Source organism: Salvelinus alpinus, chromosome 4 (genome assembly GCF_045679555.1).
Source record: "Salvelinus alpinus chromosome 4, SLU_Salpinus.1, whole genome shotgun sequence".
Lineage (NCBI taxonomy): Eukaryota > Metazoa > Chordata > Actinopteri > Salmoniformes > Salmonidae > Salvelinus > Salvelinus alpinus.
The window spans coordinates 15,620,203-15,630,202 of NC_092089.1; positions in this window are offsets into that span (position 1 = coordinate 15,620,203).

Here is a 10,000-nt window from a genome sequence, read left to right on the forward strand (position 1 = left end):
AGGGCGGCATGTAGGTCTCACTGAGAGGGGAGGTGTGAGGCTGGCTTGTCCCGAGAGAGAGAGAGAGAGAGAGAGAGAGAGAGAGAGAGAGAGAGAGAGAGAGAGAGAGAGAGAGAGAGAGAGACACAGAGAGAGAGACACAGAGAGAGAGAGAGACAAACAGACAGAGACACAGACAGAGAGAGAGAGAGAGAGAGAGAGAGAGAGAGAGAGAGAGAGAGAGAGAGAGAGAGAGAGAGAGAGAGAGAGAGAGAGAGAGAGAGAGAGAGAGAGAGAGAGAGAGAGAGAGAGAGAGAGAGAGAGAGAGAGAGACAGAGAGAGAGAGACAGAGAGACAGAGAGAGAGACAGAGAGAGAGACAGAGAGAAAGAGAGAGAGAGAGAGAGACAGACAGACAGACAGACAGACAGACAGACAGACAGACAGACAGACAGACAGAGAGAGAGAGAGAGAGAGAGAGAGAGAGAGAGAGAGAGACAGAGAGAGAGAGAGAGAGACAGAGAGAGACAGAGAGAGACAGAGAGAGAGAGACAGACAGACAGACAGACAGACAGACAGACAGACAGACAGACAGACAGACAGACAGACAGACAGACAGACAGACAGACAGACAGACAGACAGACAGACAGACAGACAGACAGACAGACAGACAGACAGACAGACAGACAGACAGACAGACAGACAGACAGACAGACAGACAGACAGACAGAGAGAGAGAGAGAGAGAGAGAGAGAGAGAGAGAGAGAGAGAGAGAGAGAGAGAGAGAGAGAGAGAGAGAGAGAGAGAGAGAGAGAGAGAGAGAGAGAGAGAGAGAGAGAGAGAGAGAGAGAGAGAGAGAGAGAGACAGACAGACAGACAGACAGACAGACAGACAGACAGACAGAGAGAGAGAGAGAGAGAGAGAGAGAGAGAGAGAGAGAGAGAGAGAGAGAGAGACAGACAGACAGACAGACAGACAGACAGACAGACAGAGAGAGAGAGAGAGAGAGAGAGAGAGAGAGAGAGAGAGAGAGAGAGAGAGAGAGAGAGAGAGAGAGAGAGAGAGAGAGAGAGAGAGAGAGAGAGAGAGAGAGAGAGAGAGAGAGAGAGGTCATGATCAGATGATCAGATGAGCTCCTGCATTTTTCAGCATTTTCTTTAAAAAAGATAGATTTAGAGTTAGTTAAACTTGGATTTTTTGTGGAACTGAGAGAGATACAGCTTCAACTGTATTCAACTGTAACTGACTTGATACAGCTTCAACTAGCACTGACGTGTCAAGTGAGAGGTGTCAAAGACCATTAGCCCAACAATGGCAGGAGAGTCGAATAGTCTACCCCAACCAAATGGAGAGGCCTTAGAAGCTCCCTCCTGCTGTTCAGAGGTAATTAAAATACAGTACCCTGTGAGTGTAAAGAATGATAAGGCAAGAAAAGAGCACAAAATGAAGCTCCTTATGGAAAATCAAGAGACACTTTTTGCTGACTATTACAAAAATGGGAACATCAGCAACCTTATCTTCCACACAAACCATCCCCTGGCATGGCACAGTGCTATATTAGCACACTACCCCTCTGTTAAGAGAGGGGGGGTTAACGAGGGGTGGAAACTCAGGATACTTGACAACGAGGACTCTGAGTCAGCTAACATAAATCTATATAAGTCTGGAACAGTATTGGTACAGGGCAACCCCAAACAGTTTCAGCTGGACTTTCACCTAATCAAAGAATTAGCCCAGCAGGAGAAGCTCTCCCTTGATAAAGATACCCCCACCCCAAGCGGGTCAGACCAGACCTCTTCATCATATAACCCCACAGACGAGCAACCCTCAGCAGACAGTCAACCTCCCAGTACAGAGCACTTCTCCCTCATTGAAATGAAGGATAAATTCACCCAGCTGGAGGTAAGGCAGGTGGAGCTGGAACAGCAGGTGATTACACTCCAGTCAGCACAGACCCAGACAACAGTCCAGCACAACAACCCCTTAACCAGACCAGGAGAGCTGGAGGTGGAGAGAGACATATCTGCACTCTGGACAGTGGTGAGACAACTTCAACAGGAGAAAGAGCAGAAGCAGGAGCAGAACAAAGCACTAGAGGAGAGGATCAGACTGCTGGAGGAGAGGGGGAGGGGGATGGAGGAGAGGATCAGACTGCTGGAGGAGAGGTTGAGGGGGATGGCATGTGACAGAGAACAACCCACTAGGGAGGTGGCCATCCCCACAGAGACGCCAGCAGAACAGCCCACCTCAGCACCGGACAAAAGTCTCGACACCACAGCAGAACAGTCCACACCAGACCCTGACCATAGAGTCAACATCACAGCAGAACAGACAAAAGAAAAAACCCAAGCCCAGCAGCTCTCACCCCCCCTGAGCACCCCCCCTGTCAGCCACCCTGATAGCCCTCCTGACAACCCCCCCACACCCACTGAGAACAAACACAAGACACAGATTGTTCTCCTTATGGACTCAAATGGGAAATATATAGAAGAAAAAAAACTTTTTCCCAAACACAGTGTGTCTAAACTCTGGTGTCCAAACACCCAGCGCGCCCTAGACCTTCTGTCTGAGGACAAACTAGGCTCACCTAGCCACATAATAATACACACAGGCACAAACGACCTGAGAGCAAAGCAGGAAAGGGTGGCCACAGCACTGAAGGGAGTGATTGAAAAAGCTTCTTCTACTTTCCCCAATGCACAAGTGGTTATCTCCACCCTGCTACCACGAAAAGACTTCCACCCTGCTACAATACAGCGGGTAAACGCAAGCATTTCCCGTGACTGTGCCTCAAAACCAAATGTTTTCCTGGCCCACCACTCCACCCTGGACTTGAACAGCCTCTATGACCAGGTCCACCTCTATAAGGCAGCAGTGCCCACCTTTGTCCGGACTCTAAAGGACATCGCTCTCAAACGCAGCCCCAACACTTCACACAGGAGCAACAGATCAATAGACACCCCACCCAGACCAGCGAGACACCCTCCAAGACCTGCAGGACCCCCCCGTGGACCTACACATAGAGGACCCACGCCAAGAGGACTTACATCCAGACCACAGCACCCCCAGACACATCCACACCCCCACCCCAACCAATCAACACCCCCCCACATCAACCATGCCCACACCCCATTTAGGCCCCCTCAGATCAGACCTATGCCACTCCTGCCCACCCCATGCACCCCACCCCCGCAAAGAGAGCATCAACATGGAAGTCACACATACGCCCAGGTAGTGAGCGGGCAAACAGGCCCAACCCCCACTCTTACACTCGCCCAAGCCAACGGCATGTACCAGATGCTCAGCAGGCTCTGCTCACACTTACTGGCCTGAGGCCAAACCACACGGCCAACAACATTGGACACTTTATGGAACAAAAAGCCTTCACTATATCATCCTGGAATATCCAAGGCCTGAGGTCATCTGCCTTTGGCCTAAAGAGCAGGAACACGGACTTCACCAAAGAAATCGGTAATGCAGACATTGTCATCCTGCAAGAAACATGGTATAGCGGAGACGGACCCACTGGTTGCCCTCTAGGTTACAGAGAGCTGGTAGTCCCATCCACCAAACTACCAGGTGTGAAACAGGGAAGGGACTCAGGGGGAATGCTAATTTGGTATAGAGCAGACCTAACTCACTCCATTAAATTAATCAAAACAGGAACATTTTACATTTGGCTAGAAATTCAAAAGGAAATTATCTTAACAGAGAAAAATGTCCTCCTGTGTGCTACCTATATCCCCCCACTAGAATCCCCATACTTTAATAAAGACAGCTTCTCCATCCTGGAGGGGGAAATCAATCATTTCCAGGCCCAGGGACATGTATTAGTCTGTGGCGACCTAAATGCCAGAACTGGACAAGAACCTGACACCCTCAGCACACAGGGGGACAAACACCTGCCTGCAGGTGACAGCATTCCCTCCCCCATATGCCCCCCTAGGCACAACTATGACAACATAACCAACAAAAACGGGTCACAACTCCTGCAGCTCTGTCGCACGCTGGGTATGTACATAGTCAATGGTAGGCTTCGAGGGGACTCCTATGGTAGGTTCACCTATAGCTCATCTCTTGGCAGTAGCACTGTAGACTACTTTATCACTGACCTCAACCCAGAGTCTCTCAGAGCGTTCACAGTCAGCCCACTGACACCCCTATCAGACCACAGCAAAATCACAGTCTACTTGAACAGAGCAATACTCAATCATGAGGCATCAAAGCCAAAGGAACTGAGTAACATTAAGAAATGCTATAGATGGAAGGAATGCAGTTTGGAAACCTACCAAAAAACAATTAGGCAACAGCAAATTCAATCCCTTTTAGACAACTTCCTGGGTAAAATGTTCCACTGCAATAGTGAAGGTGTAAACTTGGCAGTAGAAAATCTTAACAGTATATTTGACCTCTCAGCTTCCCTATCAAATCTAAAAATCTCAAATAGAAAACCGAAGAAAATGAACAACAATGACAAATGGTTTGATAAAGAATGCAAAAATCTAAGAAATAAATTGAGGAACCTGTCCAACCAAAAACATAGAGACCCGGAAAACCTGAGTCTACGCCTTCACTATGGCAAATCACTAAAACAATACAGAAATACACTACGGAAAAAGAAGGAACAGCACGTCAGAAATCAGCTCAATGTAATTGAAGACTCCATAGACTCTAACCAATTCTGGGAAAATTGGAAAACACTAAACAAACAACAACACGAAGAATTATCTATCCAAAATGGAGATGTATGGGTAAACCACTTCTCCAATCTTTTTGGCTCTATAACAAAGAATAAAGAACAAAAACATATACATGATCAAATACAAATCCTAGAATCAACTATTAAAGACTACCAGAACCCATTGGATTCTCCAATTACCTTGAATGAGTTACAGGACAAAATAAAAACCCTCAAACCCAAAAAGGCCTGTGGTGTTGATGGTATCCTTAATGAAATGATCAAATATACAGACAACAAATTCCAATTGGCTATACTAAAACTCTTTAACATCGTCCTTAGCTCTGGCATCTTCCCCAATATTTGGAACCAAGGACTGATCACCCCAATCCACAAAAGTGGAGACAAATTTGACCCCAATAACTACCGTGGAATATGCGTCAACAGTAACCTTGGGAAAATACTCTGCATTATCATTAACAGCAGACTCGTACATTTCCTCAATGAAAACAATGTACTGAGCAAATGTCAAATTGGCTTTTTACCAAATTACCGTACAACAGACCATGTATTCACCCTACACACCCTAATTGACAACCAAACAAACCAAAACAAAGGCAAAGTCTTCTCATGCTTTGTTGATTTCAAAAAAGCCTTCGACTCAATTTGGCATGAGGGTCTGCTATACAAATTGATGGAAAGTGGTGTTGGGGGTAAAACATACGACATTATAAAATCCATGTACACAAACAACAAGTGTGCGGTTAAAATTGGCAAAAAACACACACATTTCTTCACACAGGGTCGTGGGGTGAGACAGGGATGCAGCTTAAGCCCCACCCTCTTCAACATATATATCAACGAATTGGCGCGGGCACTAGAACAGTCTGCAGCACCCGGTCTCACCCTACTAGAATCCGAAGTCAAATGTCTACTGTTTGCTGATGATCTGGTGCTTCTGTCACCAACCAAGGAGGGCCTACAGCAGCACCTAGATCTTCTGCACAGATTCTGTCAGACCTGGGCCCTGACAGTAAATCTCAGTAAGACCAAAATAATGGTGTTCCAAAAAAGGTCCAGTCACCAGGACCACAAATTCCATCTAGACACCGTTGCCCTAGAGCACACAAAAAACTATACATACCTCGGCCTAAACATCAGCACCACAGGTAACTTCCACAAAGCTGTGAACGATCTGAGAGACAAGGCAAGAAGGGCCTTCTATGCCATCAAAAGGAACATAAATTTCAACATACCAATTAGGATCTGGCTAAAAATACTTGAATCAGTCATAGAGCCCATTGCCCTTTATGGTTGTGAGGTCTGGGGTCCGCTCACCAACCAAGATTTCACAAAATGGGACAAACACCAAATTGAGACTCTGCATGCAGAATTCTGCAAAAATATCCTCCGTGTACAACGTAGAACACCAAATAATGCATGCAGAGCAGAATTAGGCCGATACCCACTAATTATCAAAATCCAGAAAAGAGCCGTTAAATTCTACAACCACCTAAAAGGAAGCGATTCCCAAACCTTCCATAACAAAGCCATCACCTACAGAGAGATGAACCTGGAGAAGAGTCCCCTAAGCAAGCTGGTCCTAGGGCTCTGTTCACAAACACAAACACACCCCACAGAGCCCCAGGACAACAGCACAATTAGACCCAACCAAATCATGAGAAAACAAAAAGATAATTACTTGACACATTGGAAAGAATTAACAAAAAAACAGAGCAAACTAGAATGCTATTTGGCCCTAAACAGAGAGTACACAGTGGCAGAATACCTGACCACTGTGACTGACCCAAACTTAAGGAAAGCTTTGACTATGTACAGACTCAGTGAGCATAGCCTTGCTATTGAGAAAGGCCGCCGTAGGCAGACATGGCTCTCAAGAGAAGACAGGCTATGTGCACACTGCCCACAAAATGAGGTGGAAACTGAGCTGCACTTCCTAACCTCCTGCCCAATGTATGACCATATTAGAGAGACATATTTCCCTCAGATTACACAGATCCACAAAGAATTCGAAAACAAATCCAATTTTGATAAACTCCCATATCTACTGGGTGAAATTCCACAGTGTGCCATCACAGCAGCAAGATTTGTGACCTGTTGCCACAAGAAAAGGGCAACCAGTGAAGAACAAACACCACTGTAAATACAACCCATATTTATGTTTATTTATTTTAACTTGTGTGCTTTAACCATTTGTACATTGTTACAACACTGCATATATATAATATGACATTTGTAATGTCTTTATTGTTTTGAAACTTCTGTATGTGTAATGTTTACTGTTCATTTTTATTGTTTATTTGACTTTTGTATATTACCTACCTCACTTGCTTTGGCAATGTTAACACATGTTTCCCATGCCAATAAAGCCCCTTGAATTGAATTGAATTGAGAGAGAGAGAGAGAGAGAGAGAGAGGTTCTTTTTTTTTTTTGAAAGGTAAAGAAAAGAGAAAAAAAAAAGTTATGAAGTCTTTTTACGTTGCATGTTGGAATATACAAGGATTGAAGTCCTCTGCTTTTGGGCTAAAGAGCAGAAACCCAGACTTCCTGAAAGAAATTGATGATGTTGATATTTTAGTACTACAGGAAACATGGTGCAGAGGTGATGTTTCCACTGGCTGTCCACTAGGTTATAGGGAGATAATCATACCATCCACTAAATTAAAAGGAATCAAACAGGGCAGAGACTCAGGGGGAATGCTAATATGGTATAAATCTGAACTAATTCATTCAATCGAATTGATCAAAACAGGAGAATTCTTTATCTGGTTAAAAATCAACAAGGAGGCTATCTTGACAGATAAAAACGTCTTCCTCTGTGCCACATACATTCCCCCCTCAGAGTCACCCTACTTCAACGAAGAGAGCTTCTCCATTCTAGAGGGAGAGATTAGTCACTTTCAGGCCCAAGGCAACGTACTGGTCTGTGGAGACCTGAATGCTAGAATAGCAGAAGAACAAGACACTATTAACAGTCATGGGGATAAACACCTACCAGGAAGCAATAACCTTTCCCTCCCCACATACCCCCACAGAAACAACTATGACAAAGTGAAAAACAAAAATGGATTACAGCTCCTGAGGCTCTGTCGAACACTGGGTCTGTACATAGTCAATGGCAGGCTGAGAGGAGACTCTTTTGGTAGGTACACCTACAGCTCATCCCTTGGCAGCAGCACTGTAGACTACTTCCTCACCGACCTAAACCCAGAGTCTCTCAGAGCCTTCACAGTCAGCCCACTAACACCTCTCTCAGACCACAGTAAAATCACAGTGTATCTGAGAAGAGCAGAACCCAACCATGAAGCATCATGGCCCAATAAATTACATGGTACTAAACAAGCCTATAGATGGAGTGCAAACAGTACAGACATCTACCAAAAAGCAATTAGTAGCCAAAAAATACAATCTCTCCTGGACAACTTTTTAGCCTTAACATTCTCCTTCAGCAATGAAGGTGTAAATTTGGCCGTTAGGAACATAAACTTTATATTTGACAAATTAGCCTCCTTGGCTAATCTAAAGAAGCATAAGAGCAAACCAAAAATAACAGATAATGAAAAATGGTTTGATAATGATTGCAAAAATCTAAGAAAGTCATTGAGAAATATATCTAATCAAAAACACAGAGAACCAGACAACAAAAATATACGCCTTCAATATGGGGAAACACTGAAGCAATACAAACGCACCCTAAGAACAAAAAAGGAACAGCACATTAGAAATCAGCTGGATGGAATTGAGGAATCCATAGAATCAAACCACTTCTGGGAGAATTGGAATAAATTAAACAAACCTCATCATGAGGAGTTGGCTATCCAAAATGGGGATATGTGGAGAAATCACTTTGCAAACCTCTACAGCAATATAACAAAGAGCCCAGAACAAAAAGATATACAAGATAAATTACAAATCCTTGAATTAGCAGTCAAAGACTATCAGAATCCTGTGGATACCCAAATTACAGAAGAAGAATTATTGGAAAAAATATGCAATCTCCAACCCAAAAAGGCCTGTGGTGCTGATGGGATTTTAAATGAAATGATCAAATATACAGACCACAAATTCAAATTGGCTATACTCAAACTCTTCAACATTATCCTCACTGCAGGTATTTTCCCCGATATTTGGAACCAGGGATTGATCACACCAATCTATAAAAATGGAGACAAATTTGACCCAAATAATTACAGAGGAATATGCGTTAACAGCAACTTGGGGAAAATTCTCTGCAGTATTATAAATAGCAGACTACATCATTTCCTTGACGAACACAACGTCCTGAGCAGAAGCCAGATTGGATTTCAAAAAAATTATCGTACAACAGACCACATTTACACCCTCCACACTCTAATTGATAAACAAGTTAACCAAAACAAAGGCAAAATCTACTCGTGTTTTGTAGATTTCAAGAAAGCATTTGATTCAATTTGGCACGAAGGTCTTTTTTATAAACTAATAGAAAGTGGTATTGGAGGGAAAACATATGATTTTATTAAATCAATGTACACTAAAAACAAATGTGCGGTTAAAATTGGCAACAAGCAAACAGACTTCTTCTCTCAGGGGCGGGGAGTGAAACAGGGCTGCCCAATAAGTCCAACATTATTTAACATCTACATTAATGAATTGGCAAAAACATTAGAAGAATCGGCAGCACCTGGTATCACCCTACACAACACTGAAATCAAGTGTCTGCTGTACGCAGATGACCTGGTGCTGCTGTCTCCCACTAAAGAGGGGTTACAGCAACACCTAGATCATCTTCACAGGTTCTGTCAGACTTGGGCTCTGACCGTTAACCTAAAAAAAACAAATATAATGATATTCCAAAAAAGGTCCAGAAATAAGGATGACAAATATAAATTCTATTTGGACACAGTTCTATTAGAACACACCAAAAACTACACATATCTAGGACTAAATATCAGCAACACAGGTAGCTTTCACATGGCTGTGAATGAGCTGAGAGACAAAGCAAGAAGAGCATTCTATGCCATTAAAAGGAACATCAAAATTGAAATTCCAATTAGAATCTGGCTCAAAATTTTTCAATCAGTTATAGAACCAATTGCTCTATATGGCAGTGAAGTATGGGGTCCGCTGTCTAATAATGAATTTACTAAATGGGACAAACATCCAATTGAAGTATTGCATGCAGAGTTTTGCAAGACTGTATTGCAAGTACAAAGAAAAACTCAAAATAACGCATGTAGGGCAGAATTGGGCCAATATCCCCTCCTCATTCGAATAGAAAAAAGAGCCATCAAATTTTACAACCATCTAAAAACAAGTGACCCTAAAACATTCCATCACACAG